Raw genomic sequence first — 23,671 nt, 5'->3', positions numbered from 1 at the left:
CTTGGAATGTAATATAATAACAATTCCTCCCTTGCAGATAAGGATCTTAATTGATTTTGGAAGAACATGATATGCAGTAGTATGGTAATTATTACAGCAGAACTGCTTTATCCATTTTAAAGCTGCATCACAAAGAGGGGCTGGCACTTCAGTCCTATGTTATTAAAAGTGGATTAGACAAATTCATGGAGCAACTAGTCAGAATACTGATACAGAGCTTCCATGTTTGGAGGCAGTAAACCTATTGATGGGGAACAACAGCAGGAGAGGGCTGTTTCCTTCTAGCTTGGCTTGTTGGCTTCCCAGAAACATCTGGTTGGCCACTGTAGGAAGCAGAATGCTGAAGTTGATGGATCTTTGACTGGATCCAGCAGGGCTCTTCCAATATGGTCAATGGAATCCAAGGTTATGGGGAGACATTTAGATGACTACGTGAGGAAGTTACCCAGGTAATAAGGCAACTTTGCTGTCTGCTGTATGTGTTATATGAAGAAAGAGTAAAGTCACAACATCTTCATCTGAGCTTTAACTGAAGTTCAGGAAGCCAGGAAGGCTGGCTGCTGAATGCCTAAGAGTGTTACTCTTGCTGTTTTTGTTCTTTCAGATAAGTCCTTCATTTTACACTTTGTTAAAAAAAAATATCCACACTCATCTCTTTAAAAGCAAGACGAATGCACTTAAAAATAATAACAATTGAGAGCTGTGTGGTGCATATTAGGCAATCCTCTTACTTTCCTGTATTTAGAGCAGGGAGGGGGAAACCTGTTGCCTTCCAGGTGTTTAACTCCAATCCCCATTATCCTCAGCCAACATGGCCAATGGTCAGGAGTGATGGGAGCTGTGGTCTAACCACATCTGGAGGACGGCAAATTCCCCATCTCTGTGCTTAGATGAAAGCCTAGATGGTGATATTGTGGGGTTTTCCAGAAAGGTGAACACCTAAGAAGCAGGAGAGGCGATGTGTCACATGACAGAAAGGACACTCACAACACACCATGGCTACCTTAAAACAAAGGTAAGCACAACAAAACTTTGCACCCCACCCATGAGAATTTTACCAGCATATTATCTACTCTTTGATAATTTCCAATTTTCTTATTAATTGATGGAGACTAAGAATGGGAAGTGCAAGAGGAGCTACGCCATGAGCTATAATGGGCACCCACTGTAATTGCTACATATGGATGCTCAAAAGTTTGGCCCCATAAACCATCACTTCCTTCTCTGTCAAAATGTTTGGTGTAGAAAAGAATTTTTGTATCTGAGCACAAGACCGGATTTAAAAAAAAACAACAAATAAATTTGCTTCTGTCTGATCCAAACTCAGGGAAAATTTTCCACAGGAGACCAAGCCCTAAACTACCTTCTTACGCTACACACCAAGACAAAAATTTATAACTCTGCCTGCATGTTCCAGCCTTGAGGAGGGAGGGGAAAAAATCCTTATTATTTATTTATGCCTGTTGTGTTTAAGAAGTTAAATCCCCAGAGCATCTCAATTTAGATCAAAAGCAAGCTACCATACTTCACCTGGCACACCTGTGCCTTATGATTTCTTAATTACCTGCCTCGCATTCCCAAAGCTAGAAGGCAACGGGGCAGGACTCATTTTCGCGCATGTACAAATCTCTGAAATGCACCTAATGTAACAAAGCCTTTCCAGAATGCCTGAGGTGTTAACCAGTTTTAAAGAATCCCACAGATCCCAAGCCACTTGCATTCCGGCAAATTGCCTCCTTCCAGGTTTTGAGGGTTTAAAATAAAATGATGAGGGAGATGCCATAGGGCTCTCGGGCTGTGGCCAGTTATGATTGCTCATCTCTGGGGATTTCCATCATCCCACCTGGCCACCAAAATGGCACTGAACCTGCAATCAAAGGAATCTTGGATCCTGATTTCAATGAGGCCGGGGGCAAGGAGAAGATGAGATTGTGGAACTGGGGAGGTAGATGCATACAAAGTTGCCAGTTTTCCGGGAGGGGGTAGGGACAACTGACCGCTCTTGTGCCTTTATTTTTACATTTAAACCTTACTTTTCTCCATTAAAAGAAAGTTAATTCACACAGTGCATTATTTAAAAGTATGGAATTCACTCCCTCTGGAAGCAGTGATGGCCACCAAGTTGGGTGGCTTTAAAAGAGGATCAGACAAATTCATGGAAGGCGAGGGCTATCAGTGGCTACTAGCTACGGTTGGAGGCAGTATGCCTCTGAATGCCAGTTGGTGGGAATCACAAGTCCCCGCCCCATTACCTTTCTCCATCAATAAGAAAATTGAAAATGTCCTTGTGTCCAGGGAAGTCAAGGCAGTACACAATATTTTCCAAAAGAGTCTCCTCTCCACACACCAGACCCAGACCTGTTCAGCTTCAGCAAGGTGGCTGCATCATCTGCCTTCAGATGATACCCTTGATCTTTCAAAATCAGCAGGGAGATATGCCTGTTAGGTCTCCCCAAATACAGCTACAGTATCTGTCTGGAAAGCCGGCAACCCTGGGTACATCTCTCCCCACTCTTTATTAGGTTTCATGCCAATTCTCTTTTCCTTTAAGAGTACAGGTTGCAAGTGAGTAGAGAAATAATTAATGTTCAATTGGAGTTACGTGGCTAGAGAGCTCTTTCTTATTTCTTTTACCGCAGCACCCCTAGGGGCCCATAGTAAGCCTCTTAAGCTGGGAATTAGTTGCTATAGCTTTGCTATGAGAACCAACTCCACCCAAAATAGAGTGTAACTTGATTTTTTGCCATGTCCTTTTGGGGACCAGCACATGTAGCTTTCCTTTGATATTTTCTTCCTCCTTTTTTAAAAAATATGCAGGTGCAAACGCTGAAATCTTCAGGAGAACATTGGTACAGGGAAAATGCTTCTTTAATCCTTTTCTCTAAGAACTCCCCCAGCAGCTTTTCCTCAATAGGGAAAAGATATCAATACCTTATCTCTATGGAGAGAGAAAAAAAGCACCTGGCGCCATTTTTAGTGGGGAAATTGCAAGAGTAAACTCTCCCTCTTTACTGGTCTTCCACTGCAAATTGCAGCCTTTGCGGCTAAAACGGGGATCAAACCTGCAACCTTGGCATTATCAGCACTATGCCCTAACAAACTGATGTTAGTGGTTAAGTTCAGACACCATTAGAAGAACTTTCTGATGGCAATAGCTGTTTGACAGCAGAATGGACTACCTCAGAAGGTGGTGGACTCTCCTTCATTGGATGTTTTTAAAAAGAGGTTGGATGGCCATCTGCCAGGGATTCTTTAGCCATGATTCCGGCATTGCAAGGGGTTGGACTAGATGATCCTCAGGGTCCCTTCCAACTCTATGATTCTATGGTTAATAATTACTGCAAAGGAAATCAGAGTGAGGCATGTACTTTAAGTTTTACTTCTATTCAGTCTTCCACTCTATGAATCCACTAGTCCCAAGGAATTATCACATTCTTAGTATCTCAACCAAAATACAGAGATAATATGACAGTAACGTTGGTATGTTATAAATCCATACTGCAATAAGAAGAAGCTGAAATGTGTAACTCTGCATGTACATGGTCACAGGCAAGTGGACAGTGCTGCATTGTGGCTTCCACTACTAGACAATCTGTGTTTGTTTCAGGGAGGCTTGTAAGAACCTCTGGCAAGGGGCTTCTGGATTTCTCCTGCTGCAGTAAGCAAATTTCCAGGTCCCCAGATGTTCATAGCTAGAGGAGTTGATATGCTACCACATTTGTATCCACATAAAGATCACCTCAACAGCAGCCACGAAATTAAAAGACGCCTGCTTCTTGGGAGAAAAGCAATGACAAACCTAGACAGCATCTTAAAAAGCAGAGACATCACCTTGCCAACAAAGGTCCGTATAGTTAAAGCTACGGTTTTCCCAGTAGTGATGTATGGAAGTGAAAGCTGGACCATAAAGAAGGCTGATCGCTGAAGAATTGATGCTTTTGAATTATGGTGCTGGAGGAGACTCTTGAGAGTCCCATGGACTGCAAGAAGATCAAACCTATCCATTCTGAAGGAAATCAGCCCTGAGTGCTCACTGGAAGGACAGATCCTGAAGCTGAGGCTCCAATACTTTGGCCACCTCATGAGAAGAGAAGACTCCCTGGAAAAGACCCTGATGTTGGGAAAGGAGAAGGGGACGACAGAGGACGAGATGGTTGGACAGTGTTCTCGAAGCTACCAGCATGAGTTTGACCAAACTGCGGGAGGCAGTGGAAGACAGGAATGCCTGGCGTGCTCTGGTCCATGAGGTCACAAAGAGTCGGACATGACTAAACAACAACAAAAGATTGCCTCCACATTTCCACCTCAGTCTTCTTTTAGGATTGAGGGGAAGAGTGAGCAAGGAAGAGCATTTCATGTTCACAAACACGAAGGCCAGATTGTTTAGTGTGTTGTGTCCTTTCCTCGGCAGGAAAAAAAAAAGCCTCTCATCTAATGTCACCCTAATTGCCCAATTTAATTGCATTGTAGCAGCTGATTGTTAAGTATCCTTGCTAAAGCTGTTTAGCTGAAATTGGATTTGCAGTTCAGAATGAAAAATTAATTCATGCAGAGTTTATTTAAATTAAAGAGGCAAAAGCAGCCACCCGTCCTCCTCGTGCTCAAGAGATTCAAACAGATAGATGCCTGAAATGAGCTGCATTGAATTGCAAAGAGCTCTCTTGCAATCATCCTAGGTTTGTTGAAGTTGTTCGGTGTTAGGCTACCCAGCGGAGGCATGTCAGCTCCCATCAATAAGCGGGTGAATTATTCTTGCCCTCACAAACCCTTTTATTATTTGCAATTTAATTCATGATGCTGCATTCTAATACAATCAGGAGACAATTTTCTTTTAATTGCAATTTTGGGTACTTTCCCATGGCCTGAACAGGGATGAGGTCATGGTTGACTTTATTCTGCATATAATCCATAAACATGTAGGGAGATGGGAGTTTGTGTGATGATTCATGTGAGGATAGTAGGAAAGAAGAACCACTGTGGGGATTGTGGCTTCAGTTCTTGGACTTCAGTGTGGGAATTGTGTTGGCCTACTAATGTTCTATATAACAGTACTCAGTAATATGAAATGTGAACCCCTTTCCTCTCTTTATTATTAAAAACTAGAGTGGCATTCAGCTAATATTTACTCTGAGCAGACCCACTGAAATTAATAGACTTAGCCATGCACATTAATTTCATGAGTCTACTCTGAGTAGTTAAATACAACCCCTAATCTTTTATCTACAACATCAATTACACATTTAGTCCCGCTAAACGTTTCCTACAAGAAAATTGATCCTTGGCTATTTCCTAGCAAACATCACTTTTCCAGCTCCTCTGTTCAAAAACTGCAGCTCTTGGCTTTAATCTAACGTGTTTCCTGGGCTACATGTTATTCAAACTGATTAGTCAAATCACTGAATGAACCCTCTTGTTAATCTGAATTTAATTGACATTTCACCCCAGTTTGCCAGGAGCCGGCCTCCCTTGCTTACCCTTCCTAGAGCTGAGGACAAATCTCAGGATGGCCTTACACTCCCCAGCACAGCTAAGATTATAGCCTGCCTCTCTTAACTGTTGTTCATAGAGGTAACAGCAGCATTTCCCTAACGCTAAGGAGAAGCTTGAGTTGAATTAAGAAACACAGTTTTTACTTTGGAAAATATTGTTTTCTTTTCTCTCTGTGTTATCTTATCCTCTTCATAATCCAGGTAAAAATAATAATTCAGAGTGGTTCTACACATTACACAGAATGGGGCAGCTGAAAGGTGTTAGAAGTCAATTGTACCAACTAATTGAAATTGAGGGTCAATATTTTTTAACACACACACAAACACAAATACACAGCTTGCATCTAATAAAACTATTATTCATTCTGCTGTGCTAGTTTACCTAGTGTGGGGAGCTCCTTATATTAGGAATCATTCAAACACATGAAAACCTCCCCTGCAGTCTGAAGTGGTGCAGTCCAAAATTCTATTGCTGAATTCTGCAGCCATCCTGTATTCTAATTCTGATTCAGTTGTTCGGGTTTACGTAGCTAAAAAGGCACCATGCAGAAAAAGAACAAGGCACCTGAAGAGTCAAGCTAATCCTGATATTTGCAACAGTTATGAAAAAAAATATGGGGCAAATTACCTAAAGGATGAAGATTCATATTGTTAGATCTGCTCCATTATGGAGAGCATTATCTTTATGTGACTCTTCCTTATGTGTTAAATACCAAATTTCACCATGGAATGGCATGTCCAAAGAGAACAATCCTTCCATCTAAAGTAAACTAGTCCCATTAAAATCATTTAACAAAATTGCAAGCCATTTCACCCACCCCACCCCGCCCTTCATGCCATTGCTTTTCCACTTCCATGGTCACAACTAATTTTTGCTGAATTGTATCCTTGCAAAGCTCGGTTTAAGGTAAGCTCATATTCCTACATGGATAAAAATCCCCACAATAAAAGAGTAATATGTGAAAAGGTCCATAGGCCACATTCATATCATACATGTAAAGCGCTATTGTACCACTTTCAATAGTTATGGCTTCCCCCAAATAATTCTGGGAGCTGCAATTTGTTAAGTATGCTGAGAATTGGTATGAGACTCCTATCCCCCCCAAGCTACAGTTCCCAGAGTGGTTTAACACTCCATCCCTCTTCACAACCTTGGGAATTATAGCTCTGGGAGGGGAATTGGGCAAATAAGACCACAGTTATAGCATAATAATATCTTTAAGACTAAGGCCATATTCATACCATCCATATAAAGCTGTGCTGGGCCTGGGGGCCTGGGGGGTCCAGGACCAGTCCAGAATCCAAAGGTTCCACTGGAAACCAGGCAAGGACAGGTACAGGATCTCAGGCAGGATCTAGCATACAGCAATGTTTCTCCTGCAACCTGGGGTGGGGTCCAACAGCCTTTTATCTTTGTTGGGGTAGCGGCCAGTCCTGATCCCCCGGTGACTCACCTCCTTGTTTTGCCCAAGCACTCCTCCTGCGAGTACTCAGGTCTCTCCTTCTCTCAGACCTTAGTCTCTGCAGCTCGGGAAACGCTGTGGGTTACTAGATCCGCCTCAGCCTCCCCTGACCAAACGGGTAGTGGAGCAGCTGTAAGTGATGACCCAGCTGAAGGCAATGAGGTAATCCTTGCATCTGGAGCCAGGGCAGGCTTAGGCCCTTGACTCGGCCCAGCTGGTGTTTGTTGCAGGGGAACCTGTGCAGACTGGGACTCTTCAGGATCAGGCCCCAGACTTGGCTCAAATGATGCCTGAGTCTCCTCTGGTTTCGAGTCTGAGCCCAAGTCCCAGGCCATCACAAAAGCGCCATGATACCACTTTAAACAGTCATAGCTCCCCCTAAAGAATTATAGGAACTGTAGTTTGTTAAGTGTGCTGAGAGTTGTTGGGAAACTTCTATTCCCACCATTGAGCTACAATTTCTACAGACAAGCCAATTTAGCACTCAAGAGTATTTGAATTTCCAATGACTTTAAGGGAACTAATTTGGTTTAACTCAAGAGGAGCTTTTTGTTGCATCTTAAGTAAAATTCTCATTTGCCCTGCTACAGATCACTGCAAGAACGAGTATCCTCTTCTAATCTAGAAATAACTAGGCTTAACTCTGGGTCATTGAAGTAAATTTGCCACAGTGCTGAGGAAGTGTATGGTCTCACCTGGTGCTCTTCAGGAATTCTATGGGTTGGTCTGCACAGACATGCACTTCACTTTATTGCTCAACACTTGACGATTCCTTGATGAACGCATAAGCCAAAAGCATTGTGCTCATGGGGATATGAGAGCAGTGGTGAAGTAGCAAATTCAGATGTGCAGGGTGCCTTCCTCACAGCCATGATTATACAACCTTCTAAGATTATACAATAATCTTATAATTATACAATAATAATAATTAGGGATGCATGGCAATGATCAATGCAGAACTCTGTGTTCTGCCTTTCAGCTAGATCTACTGTTTTTTGTACACATACATGGGCAAATGATTTGTGGTGCTGCAATAACCTCTTTCAAAATGACTTAAGCTGTGTTTTTCATGAAGGTCCATTGTACATAACAAAACGTGCACACCCTAACCCTAACCCTTGAAACTGAAGCATCTTGTGTTTTCAGTGTTCCTAAATGCTTCGTTTCGGAGCATACAGTTGCTAAGGGGTTCCCCTTTTTTACTGATTGGACAGCTCTAGGATGCTGGAGACAGGGGATCTACTGCAAAAATAGTAATAGGACCTCCATCCCACAACCCCAGGCCATTGCACCAGTGTATGAGAGTTCTATTTACAATGCTTGATCTTCAGTTGCACACTCTGCAATTAACACTTGATGCTGTGGTGCCCAAGAGATCAGTGTGCATGTGTGAGCTTACCCTGAACCGAACCAGACCCTGAGAGCATCACCTGTTACAGGCAAAAACATTTCTCTTCTCTTAGGCCTTTGGCTAATTAAACAATCTATGGCCTTTTAAACTGGGGTGGGGTATTGTTTTGATTGTTGCTATGTTATGTATTTTCCTGTTTTCATACTGTAAACTGCCCAGTGATCCTCAGATGAAGGGTGGTATAGAAATTTAATAAATAAACAAAAACTTGTGGGTCAAACTGAGAGAGGCAAAGTTACTCCATACAATTGGGAGAAACCATAGTGATACAAGTATGAGTGGGAAGAAACCTGAGCAGATAGCAAGACAAAAGCAACTTGCAGACAGCCGTGAAGAAGATGGGATGTTCTCTGCATAACCTTAATAATCTCCAAACACACTTATAACAAAGATCTTGAATTCATCTCTTAATGCCTAGAGGAAATTTTCATCCAAAGGCAGCGTGACATTGAGATTAGCTTCTGATGAAGGCAGCCAAGTTGGAAGGAGGGAGAAAAGCCAACACCTGGCATTTCAATTTATCTTACCTTTCATGTAATTTATTCAGTAAATAAATAGCTGATTACCACAATAAGCTTTCCTTGGCTTTGAGAGCTGGACTGACTATTGGAGGCTATATAATTGAAAGCCTGCGTATGTTTCAAAGGGAGGGGAGAGAGGGCAAGAGAAAACCTCTTGAAACACACAGCTGGATGTTTTAGTGGAGAATAACATTCTTTATACTCCATAGACTTTTCTCTTAAATCTCAGCTGTCATCGCTGGGTAATATCCCCACCCTATCAGATGTCATGGATGCCCCAAATTTCCCATCACCCTCCGTCTACTTAAAATGCTTTTGCTTTCTGTCTAATTGGTAGAAGATCAGATAGTGGCTGTCTTCAAATGAAGTCTGTTGTTTTTAGAATGTTAACAGTCTGAAACAGAGCATGACAAACAATCCAACCTCTTCAATTGTTTCAGTATATCTTGAGGGTAGGTGCACTTCTACTGGGGCTAGGATCACCAAGGATGGAGCCCCTGTTGCATTACCAGAGCTCCTCCACAGCAGAAAATGAGGTGCTTTGAAGCTGGCTCAAAGGCCTTAGAAGGTATTTCATGGCCTGGATGTCAGTGGAATTTTAGTATCTTCCACATCATTCCATGGGCCTCCAGAAACGACAGGGCTAACTGTTCACCACCACCAAACAGTAAAAAGGATCCCAGGTAGCCGTGCTGAGAAAGAACTGCAGACAGTACTGAGCTACATGGACCAGTTTGGAACAAAGCTGTTTTCATATATTCAGCAACGAAACAGGCATAACCCTAAATAGATTCCCCACATTATAAGCAATCCAGGTACCAGGACTGAGGTTATTCTTTTAACAGTAGAAATGTAGAAGAAGAAAACAGGACCCAATGCAGGACCCAGTTCAACCCTAACCAAAGCCCATTGAAATAGGGGTGTGTGTGTGCAAAGTTACAATACATACAGTTAAGTGGGAGTAATCCACGTAATACAACTTATTTTGAAAGGAACTCAAGGCAGCTTACATCATACAAGATAAAAATGGATATTCATCAGTCACACATCAACCAAGTATCGTGGAAGAACAGCATTAATGGAACAAACCAAGGATTCAAATAGAAGAAGAGTTTGGATTTGATATCCCGCTTTATCACTACCCAAAGGAGTCTCAAAGCGGCTAACAATCTCCTTTCCCTTCCTCCACAACAAACACTCTGTGAGGTGAGTGGGGCTGAGAGACTTCAGAGAAGTGTGACTAGCCCAAGGTCACCCAGCAGCTGCATGTGGAGGAGCGGGGAAGCAAACCTGGTTCACCAGATTATGAGTCCACTGCTTTTAACCACTACACCACACTGGCAAGAGTCAGCCATTATAAACTGCAAGCAAAAGAGAATATAGCTTGCACAGTGGTGGGTCAGAAGTGGTCTGCCTTGTGGGTTGGCCAATGGTCAAGTTCAAGGAATAGCCCACTGCAGAGTCCAGGTGAGAGCCCTTTGTAGGCAATACAGCAAAATGGCTTCAGAAACCTCAAACAAGCCTCACCAAGCTTACTCTACTGTAAGCTCCTATTATGCTGCAAATAAAGGCAGGGCCAGTGCTCAGTCCCAGAGTGGAGCTTGGAAGCTCAGCATGCCTGTTTTGCAATTTAGGTGATCAGCTGAGCACCCTACCCCAGAACTGAATCAATGTCTGCTTCATCTAGGAGCTCTCCTAGGTCCTGCACCACTTCACTTCGCCCTGCTATGAGGATCTTGTCTGTTGACTGTTGCATGCTGATTGGCAATAAATGACTCCAGCTGCAGTTGAGCATGAGTTCATTCAAATTGTATTTAAATATATATCCATTAATAAAAATAGCATACAAAAATTCTGTCAGGGGGGAATTGGGAATTGGGAAAATGCATATACTAAGCAAAATTGTATTCAAAAAAATTGTGTGAAAATGCATATGAATTTTCATGCAGACTTTTTATTTTAATAAAAAGAAAACACATATGCAGAAATGTTCAAACCAAACTTAAAGACTGGGGAAATGAGAAACTAAGATAAAACAAAATGAATAGATTTGCCCATTCCTAGCTGTATCTCATTAAGTACTTCCTTTATGTCTCTCACACTCTAAACATGACTGGTGCAGAGCTTTAGTCTGCCATCAGTTTCATTTAATACATTTCTTTCAAACTGTAACACTTAAAAACCATAACCAACGTTATAACATAGTCTGTTTTCATCTTTTGCACATTAGTGTTGCTATTGCCTTTAAAAAAGCAGCCTGTGTTTTGTTTCCAAATTAACCACATCCAGTTTTAAGAAACAAAATTTAATTAAGAGAACTTGGAGTTAATGCTGCAATCCTACACATGTCTTCTCAGAGATAAGTCTTACTAAGTTCAGACTTATTCCTGAGCAGTGTATGTAGGATTTCAGCCTCAATTATTTACATAAGAAAACTCAATTAACAGTGTAATCCTAAACTTGTCTCCTCAGAAGTAAATTATACTGATTTCAATGGTGCTTGTTTCCAGGTAAGTGGGGTAAGAATTGCAGCTTTAATAATCTAAATCTGGTTTAAAGACGCAACAGAGTTGATGAAGAGATGAATTGCTCTTCTTGTTGTGTGCGTTTTTGAAACAAATATATTTTCACATGCGAAGTATCTCGTTCCTTACAGCTACTTTAGGCATTTAACTTGTTACTACATGACTACAACTATAGTCCCTACTGAAATGAGCATTCCCCCCCCCCCAATTTTTTTGTCACATCATTAATATCTTCATTCAAAGATCACACATCTTTACTTCAAATAAGCCATTCAACCATACAGTCAACATCATATGACCTCACTTACAAACAACCTTTGACAGCTGGCAGAAGGGTGAGTAATGGCGTTCCACCTGCCCTCTCCGAGAATTCTTGCATTATTGCTTTATATCTTTGCTTTGAATGATCACATTGCAATCAGTAACCTCCTAAATTTACCAAGGATTTTCACAAATGCATTAGCTTTCCTACTTAATTCAGTTTTGTTTGTTTGTTTTCAAACAGAACTGCACATTTAAGCAGAGAACATCCTTTTTTAAAAATATAGAAATAGAGGCTGAAGAAATCTTGGCTCCCATCCAGTTCTAGTCATGGGCAACTAGATGAGTGTTAACAACTGGTGGTCTCCGGTGGGGATGCAGACCCCAAAGCAAATACGAAAATCTAATCAGACCGTTCAGTGGAATCTAGATGTTCATTGCAGTGCAGATCCATACTAATGCATGTGGAAACCCCTATATGGGGTTGCCCTTAAAGACTATTCAGTGGGTGTAGATAGAGTAGCCCATTTCAGTTCCCAAGTGGTTACATATTGAGCTAGTTCCACACTGGCTGCCAGGGACATTCCAGGCTCAAAAGATTTTTACATTTAAATACCTTCATGGCTTGCAACTAGCATTATCTTCCAAAGCTCCCTCCTCCTGCATGAACCCACTCTCCTTTTAAGATTTGCATTGAGAGTCATGCTCCAACTGCACTCCCTTTCAGGAGTTTACATTATAAATAGTGTTGAACAGGACTTTCTTGACAATTGTCCTAGCTTTGAAGAATCACATCTCCCAAAAGGTTCATCAGCATTCTTTCCTCTGTGCTTCAGATGTATTTGCAAGGTCCATCTGTTCTGGAAGGTCTTCCTCAACATGATGCCTTCAAGATATTTTGGACTACAACTCCGATAAGCCTCAGGGACAACAGGAGTTGTAGTCCAAAACCTCTGGAGGGCATTAATTTAGACCAGTTAGATGGAGGGACAGATGTACTTTAAGAATGGAAGAGCCTGCTTGGTCAGACCAATGGCCCATCAAGTCCACCATGCTATTCTCACCATGGCCACCAAGATGCCTGTGGAAAATTCTCAAGCTGAGAACAAGAGCACTCTCATCTTCTATGGTTTCCAGCAACTGGTATTTAGAAGCATGACTGTCTCTGAATGTGGAGGAAGAGCATAGCCATCATGCCTAGTAGCCATTGATAGCCTTATGCTCCATGAATTTGTCCAATCTGTGGCCATCACTGCCTCCAGTGGGAGTGAGTTTCACAGTGCGCTGCATGAAGAAGTATTTTCTTTTAACTGTCCTGAATCTTCCAACTTTATTGGGTGCCCATGGCTTCTAGTGCTATCAAAGATAGAAGAAACTCTATCTAATTTCAGCAAGCTATGCATAATTTTATAAATGCCTATCATGTTGCCTCTTACTTGCCTTTTCTCTAAACTACAAAGTCCCACTTTGGTTTTGACAGTATTACTGTTTTAGATTTTCAGGTTTATAGTTCTAGGGTTTACTTTTAGTTTGTTCTACTGTATGAAATTGATTTAAATTGATGTTGTAAACAACTATGGAAAAGCTGGATAGGAAAATTATAAATTAACCAGCTCACTCACAGACCTACTTCAGGATTTTGGATGCACATGTAGAATGCCTGTTGAAGGACTAGGAAGACATGTTTTCAAATGAAGTTTGCTGGGTGATCTGGGACCAATAGCTTTCTCTTACTCAGCCTAGCCTATCTCACAATGCTGCAGGGAGAACACAGGAGATTGGGAAACACGAAAGCTGTCCTGATCTCCTTCAAAGAATGGTGGGAAGCAAATGTAAAATTAAATAATTCATGAGTCCCAGCAGCCCAAAGTAATACAGTCAGGATTCATTTTATACATGTCTACTCAGAAGTAAATCCCATAGCGTTCAATGGTATATGACTATAGCCATGCCACTAAAGGGTGGTATTTAGCTAAGTTACTCAGATCAGACTCACTGAATTAATAGACCTAACTAAGTCATGTTCATTAATTTCAATGAGTTTACGCTGAGTAAAAGCTGAGTACCATCTGAAGTGGTCTAGCCAGTTAACTTTAACTTAGAGTACACCCACTGAAATAAATGAATGTTAGCTGGTAATTATTTTCAGTATATCGACCCTGAGTAGAATAACACTGGATATAAACCATAGAATTCTTTCAGATCCACCATCACCGGAATGGAGACAGGTTTTTTTCTTTAATGCCCATCATAAAACTCCAGTGAGTTGTAGTCATGGATGGTTAACAAGAGCCAACACAGTCAAAATCATCTGGACAGGAAGCCAGCACTCTTTTGAGGGCCAGAAATATTACTGGAAACTCATCTTTCCAAAAATTATTATGCCTCAAGTTTGCTTCCGGCTACTAGGTCAAAGTGCTTACATCCAATTAATGATATACACCTACGTCTACCCAGAATATAATTTAGTTGTGACTATACTTTATTGCTCCAGTAATCCTTTGAAGACCAATCTAACAGTCATTGTAGATCTTTTATTAAAAGTGCTACTTTATAACAAATGCCACAGTCTCCAGTTTTACCTACAGACTCCTCTAAGCAGCAAACACACAAAAATCAGTTAACAAAAAACAGAGGGGGAGGGTTTCAAATACACTAGCTAATATGCTTTTCTTTACAGTGTAGTACTATGGCCTGAATGTCACACAATATGTATTTTATAGCAAGAGACATAATTAATAGCAAAACAGGAATATGCTTCAAACAGCCCTCACACTTTTTTATGTAGCATATCAATATTGTGATAAATAATGTATTTGAAAGCACCCTCAGATAGTAAAATCTATATTTATCTCAATAAGACAAATTCCTGTTTTCAATGTCTATTCCAGTTTTCATACACATCTTTGCATGAAAAAGTATGTGATGAGGCACCGTAAGATATTTAGTGGGGAAAAGGCATCTTGTTGTGATTTATCAAATGCATAAGAACCAAGAATGGCTTTCGGATCTGCACACAAAGGCCATGCTTGCATGACAATGGCAATGCAATCATATTCTCTCCCAGGGAGAAAATCAAAGCTACTTTGCTCCTCCACCATCTTTTTAGCGCATCTCAGGGTGGCAGAACAGCTAAGCCAACGTTCCGCTTAGTGTGTCTTCCAAATACAAGATTGTGGTTAAACTCTCTCCTCTTTAACCATGATTGGTAGCCAGGAATAAACCATGATGACTTCTCTATAAGATTTTCATGTTCTGCGAAACCTCTGGTCCTATTGCACCAAGGCTGTGACCAGAGATGGTCAAAGATATGTTGGTGCTTTGAGCAAAAAAATCCAAATGGTGAGCCTTCTTCCCAGTGTGGCATAAATACATAATAATGAACTACATATCTGTGCATCAAGTCTGGTGCACAGTAGAGCTTTGAGGTCCTCTCTCTCCACCCCCCCCCCACATGGCGAGGGGAGTTATTCTGTCTGATAATCTAATTCCATACCTCCCTTTTGCAACACCAGTGGAGAAGAAATGGGATCTTCCTTCCTGGAGAGAATCTCTTTTCTGTAAAGAATGTTATGGTACGCCAAGGTATAAAACTTCTGGGTTTGCTAATGACTACAGGAATTTGAAATGTGTGTAGTTCAGGAATGAAGAACCTGTGACCCTCCAGAAATTGCTGAGCTACAGCTCCCACTATCCCCCACAATTGACCATAGTGGCTGGGGTTGATGGGAGCTGGAATCTAACATCTTTTGGAGAACCGTAAGTTCCCATCCCTTATATAGTTTTGTGGGGCTGGAACACAGATACAAATGAAGCTGCAGTCTCTTTGGATACATTTATGAAGTTCACAATCAGAGAGAGGAATAACATCACATTCTCTATGGAAAATCAGTTTATTATTTGGGGACGCCAGGATGTGCTGAATGAAACATCTGTTTGAGAAGCAGAGGAAGAGTGGAATAAGGCTCCTGGTGTGGTCTAATTCTTTTCCTAATTCTTTTTTTTTTAATGTTCCAATGCTTCTATGTATAATGAAAGAGCCTACGCAATTGCCACACTAATCATTTATAATCAGAAAATAGACAAGTCCCATTGTATAACTGAACCAGCAATATAGCACCATCTGGTGTGTGAAGAGTGAAGATGCAATATGGGGAAAAATGCAAATGCAATTTTGTAATAAACAAGAACAGAAGGAATAGCAAGGTGTGCAGTTTTAGGAGGAGCCACCACATGGCTTGCGGCAAAAGCAGCAAAAATTATGGCAATTTTCAAAATCATCTGGTTTTTGTTCAATATATGCCACAGTTGTAAGACTTCTAATGCAGAACATTTCTGTGAAAGTATTCCGCAAAACACAACATAATAATTGGCCAAATAAGAACACTGGGGGGAAAGGAATGAAAAGCAAATAGAGCTCATTTGCCCCACCCTTGCTCCTCACTCCCACAGAAAGCATCTGAGTTGCCAGAACTGATTATCCAGATCACCCTTCCTAATGTGGTGCCAACCAGATGCTTTTGGATTCTAGTTTCTGATATCTCTGACCAGTGGCTGTGCTAGCTGGGGCTGATGGGAGCTATAGTCTCTTGAAGATCTTGAAGATCTATAGATCTTGAAGATCACCAGGTTGGGAAGATTGTAGGAACAATGAAGACAAAAGGCACTGTGGGCAGCTTTAAGGGAGGCAAAAGGAGCAAAGACTGAGATAGGGATGCATAAGTCACCAGTCTTTCCCAACCGGTTGCCCTCCAGATGTTTTTGATGACCATTCCCATCAGCCCTGGTGTCATATACCTGTGCTGGCTGGGGCTGGTGGGAATTGTAGTAAAAAGAAAAGGGAAAAAAAGAACACCTGGATGGTACCAGGTTGGGGACAGTTGCCTTACACCAAGTCATACTGCTTGTCCATGCAGTCCAATATTGTCCACTCTGAAGGTGCATCTTCATGGTCTTTCCCATCAAAAACTACCTGGTCCTTTTTAACTGCAAATGCCAGAGGCTGAACCTGGTGCTCTTCTTGATGGGCTTGGTCCAAACAATGACAAACTATTGGTGCTTTACTATTCCAATTTTAAAATACGATGGGATTGGATTGCGGATATAGGGTATTTCGCACACACCCAAAATACTCAGTTGATGACTGCAACATGCATACATGACATTAAACGATGTTTCAGCATTGTTTGGAAGGTTTCATTTCTGTTTTTCAACTAACAAAGGTTTGTTGTTATTTCAGAAACTGGAACTGTGGTTTAAGGGGGGAACCTCAGGGTCACAGACCAAATTAAGCCTGGTATCATATGTGATGTCAGGTGTGGGACAGGGAGGGATGCAACCGCCAGTGAACAATTGGGAGCCTAAAAATGCTACCCTGATGGTTTCATAGCAAGTAAGACTTGCTGTCAAACGCTAATCAGCCAAAGCAGGGCTTACTGTTAGCACAAATGATCCTTTCAACTGCTTGCCTGAATGCAAGCTAGCAATGCAAAGGCTCTTCCTCATAGCCTAATCCAAGCCTACAAACATAAGGGAACTAAGGATCCAACCCACTGGCTGTAAAAGGGTCCCCACTTCGCTATATAGTATACAAGCAAGCCGTAAAACTTCCTTGCACTTACACATGAGACCGAGTGAGATTTTCTTCATGTTTGAAACTAATTTACTCCTAGTTTAACCAGGAGTTAGTGAAAACATAAATAGGGAATGTAATACATTATCCTAATGTAAGTAGAAGAAAAAGTAATATGTGAACTGAGACAGGAAGTCTATAATATTTTTTATACACTGGGTCTGATTTAAGCATCCTTGTCTCACAATTGAAGTGATTAAAGCTTGGTAAGGGAGTGATTCCTTCTTGAAATCCATATTCATGAGGACCTCCTCAAAATCTCATGTTATTCCAGGTCTTTTATTCTTGATTAATTTGGAGTGTTCTCATCATTGCAGATACAGATTAGAATCATCACTGGCCCTTCACACACTCTTTACATGGGGTTAGAAATGCTTCACTTTGGCAGGTTTTAATCACCTTCTTTCCTTAACAGAAAGTCCAACTGTTACCCCAACTGTTCTAATTTTGGACCAGGATCCCTATTTATTTTCATTTCATTTATGCATTCGTTTACCCCAATTTTCTGAGGCTTATGCCCCGCTCAGAGTGGCTTAAGGTGTTTTTCCAAAAAAAAAGTAAATTAAAATTACAAATCACTATTAAAACAAATCAGTAAAATAAAATACAAAGACAGATGTAACAGATAATAACTGCCCTCAACATAGGCACTTATGTAAGGCAGTGCAGAACATTTTTAGGCAAAGGCTGAAATTCTAACCCCGCTTAACTGGGAGGAAGCCCTACTGAATTGAATAGGACTTACTTTTTGAGTAAACACGATTAGGATTAAGTTTCTGGTGTCAATTTTGCTCAAGGATGGTCTAAGACATTTTGTTACCTGAGGCAGAAAAATCCTACAACTGCCCCTTCCTGGGAGTAAAAATGCTACAATAATAAATTAAATAACTAAGATTTTGTTGTCCCTTCATTATATCCCACACATTATACCGCCTCACTCTCCCTAATGCTAGAGCCTGCTCTGAGTCTACTAGTCTCAGGTGAGCTCCAGACAGATGGGCAGGTTCCTGAGCCTCTTGGGCTTGCCGGTTCGAATCCCGTGACGGGGTGAGCTCCCATTGCTTTGTCCCAGCTTCTGCCAACCTATCTGTTCAAAAGCATGCCAGTGCAAGTAGATAAATAGGTACCACTGTGGCAGGAAGGTAAATGGTGTTTCCGTGCGCTCTGGTTTCTGTCACGGTGTTCCGCTGCGCCAGAAGCGGTTTAGTCAGGCTGGCCACATGACTTGGAAAGCTGTCTGTGGACAAACGCCGGCTCCCTTGGCCTCAAAGCAAGATGAGCACTGCAACCCCACAGTCACCTTTGACTGGACTTAACCGTCCAGGGGTCCTTTACCTTTTACCTTTGCTATGTGGACTTATTTGGTAGGCATGAATGAAGAAGGCAGCCAGATTATCTCCTCATATTCAGACCAGGTCCAGGTGGATTGAACTAAGAGAGCAAGGTACTAAGGGTGACTTTGAGAGGCCTGCTTTCCATTCTCACATATGTCCATTGCATGAGACACCCAAAGCAAGAGCAGCTGGCATGGTGGTGCAATTGGGGCTGCCTTGCTCTTCCGACTTCCCAACCCTGCATGTCCCTGTAACTTACTGAGAGGGGGACAGGAAAGGGCAACAAAGAGCTCAGCTTGGTACAGGCGCAGCATTAGGAGGACTGGATTGGCCCTGCTGCTACTGACTCCAGACTCCCTACCAATTCTGCTTGGGATAGGACTAAGTTGTCAGAGGGCAAGGAATCTAAATGAAACTCAACTCGCACCCAAAAGTGGGTTCAGAGACATTCTCAATGAGCCAGAACTGAACTCAAACCTAAGATCCCTCTTGGTTATCTTGACTCCTATCCTCCTACATTTTGTGTTTGAGTGTGAAGTGTAGGGAGGGCTGTAGCTCAGTGGTAGAGAATATGCTGTGGATACAAAAGGTCCCACACTCAATCCCCAGGATTTCCAGGTAGGTCTGGAAGAGACCACTGTCTAAAACCCTGGAGAGCTGCTACTAGATACTGAATACATCTATATAGACCGATGGCCTAACTTCGTATAAGGCAACTTCTTATGTTCCTAATACAGGCAGAGTCCATGTAAATGTAGATGGCTTGATCACAACACCAGCCAAGTTCAATTTGTATTTTTGTTAGCATTCTTTATCTAACTTATTAAACTCTGGACAAATTTTCAGTTCAAACTTTGCATTTAAACTGAAATTTCAGATCTGGTATGCTGATTTTATTTTATTTTATTTTTAGAACATGGAATTGGGGAAAAGTGTATTTTGCTGGAGAGCAGGAAAACCAAAAGGTGGGATGTTTGGTGCAGAATTCAGTTTCCTATAAATCTCATATTTCATTTAAAAAAAAAAAACCTGTCAGGGAACTGACATCGGAGCGAGAGGCGGAGGCAAGGCTCCCAAGCGATGCTGGAGAAGGGCCCAGCAGGGAGAGAGGCAACTCATCGGCTGGGGAAGGAAATCAACGTAACACCAGGGATAAAGGGGGGCAGATGGGGGAATCGGCGAGGGGGCTCCAGGACTCCTCGCCGGAGACCAGCGGGGAGAGCACGGGTCCTCCACTACCCACACCCACCCTGCGCAGAAGACTTCCGCGCAGGGAAAGTAGGCATAGACTTGGCATCAAAGAACTTCTTTGCTGGAAGAAGTTCAAGAAACGCCCACTGACGGATTCTGCTAGCGACTGAACAGCCACGAAGTGAATGGCTGTCCAGACAGAAAAGGTTTAACCAGGCAACCTAGCCCAGAGTGGCGGTAACTTACGCACGAGCAACCCCTAAAACCATTACAAAAACCCTTACGGTGGATTACAATAAATCTACTCTGGATCATGTGTGCTGTGGGTACTGAAATTGTAGTGCTGTTGCCATGTTGTTTTTATGCTTTGTTTCACTGTTTAAATATTATTTTAGCTGACTGGTTTTACTGATTGCATTAGACGCTGTTTGCAGAGGAATCTATAAACATGGAAAGTAAATAAATAAACCCTAACTTTTAGCCCTCATGGTTGCAGATATATGCTTGAAAAAGTGTGTGAGACACTTGCTGAAATTTTTGAAAATAAAAAATGGACAGTATAATATTTCCAAAATAACATTTAAATTCCAGTTTAATTACCAGTTGGATAAAGAAGAAACTGGTCCCTGCAGCTCAGGCCTAGTCAAGTTTGTTGCAGCTCAATATCATGCAGTCCATTTTGGTGTCAACAGCCACTGAAGTGCTTGAATTACGGGGTCAGGGGCTTACATTTTGCAACAGTCCCCGTACCTACTGTTTCAAGAAAGCTAGCGGGGACATGATTTGGCCAAAACTGGAGAAGGTATCTATGGACCTTGTGGATTTTATTAAGTGTTTCCCTAACTAACTCCCCCTTAACTGCATTTAAGGGCATCAGCATGGGGAAGAATATGGGAAATTATGGGCTCCAGAAAATGGGGTTCCTGGGTTGACACAAGGCTGGGTTTCAGCCACAGATCATATTTTTCCTTTTCTCCTGTCTAAGTCATAAAGGAGGAGCCAATGGACTGCAAGACACGTGCATCAGTTGTACAGACTTCATGCATAACCAACCCACTCCTGATTCATCAGCTCATACTGCTGAAGATGCAAGCCTCTGTTGAGTTGAAACAGCACCTTGCTGCTGTTGCTTCTATCAAAATTACTATGGAGAGTACTTCAAGGAAAGTGCCACTTGTTGGTAGCTCTGGAGCAATAAAATCCATGTAAACCACAATCAACTTAGGGAGAATTCACTGACAGGTTCATGGAGCACTGGTCTATCAATGGCTATTCATCATAATAGCTTAAGAATTCATCCTCCAAGTTCACAAGCATCATCAGATGCTGGAAACAATCACAGGTGGGATGTCTCCTCTCCAGCCTCTCTTGCTTTTGTGAGCTTCTGGAAGTCATTTGGCTAATTACCTGTAAACTGGGATCCTGTCTTTGCTTCCATTTTTCCATACATCCCCATTGGCAAGTACTGGAGCTGAAGGATCTTTGATATGATCCAGTAAGTCGCTTTCAATTTCTGCCACCCAGGGAGACTCGCCTGGTGCCTTTGATACATATATTTAGGTGGCAATCAAAATATTCCTCTTCCTCCATGCCTTTGGGTAATTAAACAATCTATGGCCTTTTGAATTGTGGGGGTATTGTTTGTTTGTTACTATGATACGTATTTCTCAGTTTTTATACTGTAAACCATCCTGTGATCCTCAGATGAAGGATGATACAGTATAGAAATTTAATCTGAATCATAATCTGCATTGTGTCTCTGGATTCACAACCCATATTGTTTTCCCTTTCTAATTCTTTTTATTTTTCTTAGGGGGGAGAGAGAGAGAGAGAGAGAGAGAGAGTCCTGTTTGTTTCTTGTTTCTCATCAGGGGCTCTTGTATAGAGTGGTTTCAGCCTGGCAACCAAAATGACGTTTAAGCAACACACTTCCTCTGATTTCCATCTCAGCTTTATGACCCTGAACAAGTTTGTCTAATAGTGTGGAACAATGTAGTTTTGAAAGGCACAAGAATGTTTCATCCTTAATGTGGAAATGCTTTCAGATGAGCGGCAATGACAAACAGGATGCTATGCAAAGATGTTTATAGGGCTGTTTACCAGAATGCCATTATTATTACCATGCTATAAACTGCAAAAGATTGTAGCCAGACTAGCAACGAAAACTTCAAAAGAACTGGACAACCATATTAGCAACTTCCTAGAAACCAGGGCTACTTCTGCAGGCTCTGAAGTTATGTGGTTGAATTTTCTACAAATCCTCAATACATTTAGAGATGAATCACACTAGGTCCTTAGTTCTTCTGCACTGGTTCAGGACTGTCATGCCATATAGAAATGTTTCCTAAGTCAGTAGGCTAGAGCAATTTTAAATATTTTCTGGCAAGTCACTGACCCAATTTGCTCATCATTTGCATGGACATGGCCAGGGCCCTTAGGGAGTCCTACCATTAGGGAGAGTGAGGCAACAGCCTTAGGCAGCAGTGACACAACCCCCAGCAATTTATTCCGAGCCCTTTGGTCATTCCCCTCTGTTGGGAGTTCAGAGCTTTGTGTACCGCAGACATGTCATATGTCCACTAAACCAGCCTGCTACCTTCAGGTGCAGTGGATAATGCCTATGTTGAAGTACAGTCCAATCAGTTTCTGTACAGAGAATATAGAAGGCAGCATCTTGATATCTGCCTCAGGCAACAAAATATCTTTGACCAGCCCTGAACCTGATAAAGGACAATGATCTACTGATTATTTAAGCCAGGGGTATGCTGTGAACTGCCCTGCGGTCCATGGATGAAGGTTGGTATACAAATTTAATAAATAATTAACCTGTGGCACTCCAGAGATTTGCAGGACTGCAAATCCCATCATCCCTGACCACGAGCCAGGGTGGCTGGAGTGATGGGAGCTGTAGTCCAACAATATCTGGAGGGCCACTGGTGAGCCACACCCTATATAAGCATAGCTGTCAATGTTTCCCTTTTTTGAAGGGAAATTCCCTTATTCCAAATAGGATTCCTCGCAAGAAAAGGGAAAAGTTGACAGCTATGTATGTAAGCAAATCAAAATCAAGTCTACCATACACAGAAAGTGGAACCCATAACTGTAGACAAGTCACACCAGTGTTGTTTCCTCCAGTTGGCATTTTCAGCTAGAGGAATAAAAAGTTTGGGAACTCTTTGAGTTCATTCACACTACTTGGTGACCCTATGGGAATGAGCTGTTTCCACATCAAGACTACCTATGCGACAAACATAGTAAGTATAATCATGGTAGCTTGAAGAAGTTTCCTAATCTATCTTAGACCACACCTTCCTTTTTTTTTTTTACCACATCCAATCTAGGCAAGTCCAAATATGGTCTGGAAATCACTTCAACTTCATCAAATCATGGATTTTGGTACTATGCCTAGTAACTATATACTCATCCCACCATAATACAACTCAAAGTGGCCACAATTCACTCAGTAACAATGCTAAGAGAATGGTTATGGTTAGAATTCATGGGTAGTATGAAGAGATCCTGAAGGGGGCTGTTGCCCCCCACATGGCTTCATAGCTGAGCCAACACACCACTGAAGCCAGATGTGGGGGTGCATGAGGATTTAGCAGATTAAAGGGCAGCATCAAAGAGTGTTCCCTTCAGGTCCCAGAGGGAGGCAGCAGGAGGAGGGGGGAAACAAGAGCAAAGGCGAAGGAAGACAGAGGAGAGAAGGAGAAAGCAATAGCAAAGAAAGGAGGGAGATGAAGTAGACAGTAGTGGGGAACAGGAAAAACTACAAAAAGGAAGTAGCAATAAACATACTGGAAAGGGGAGAAAAGGAATCTAGGGAAGTGAGAGACTGAAT

At 41.9% G+C, this 23,671-nt stretch overlaps 1 long non-coding RNA gene across 1 annotated transcript in view; it reads left to right on the top strand.

Annotated features, from left to right (window-relative positions):
* LOC310746356 overlaps positions 1 to 22,653 on the top strand; it is a 58,692-nt gene extending 36,039 nt beyond the window's left edge. Inside the window, exons 2-3 of the long non-coding RNA XR_014540666.1 lie at positions 20,821 to 21,322; positions 21,699 to 22,653. This is a non-coding gene — a long non-coding RNA (uncharacterized lncRNA). The remainder of the gene's footprint in view (positions 1 to 20,820; positions 21,323 to 21,698) is intronic.
* The last annotated feature ends 1,018 nt before the right edge of the window (positions 22,654 to 23,671 follow it).

The sequence above is a fragment of the Podarcis filfolensis genome, assembly GCF_964270895.1.
Source record: "Podarcis filfolensis genome assembly, chromosome: 12".
NCBI classification, from domain to species: Eukaryota; Metazoa; Chordata; class Lepidosauria; order Squamata; family Lacertidae; genus Podarcis; species Podarcis filfolensis.
This window is presented reverse-complemented; position numbering and strand designations above follow the sequence as displayed.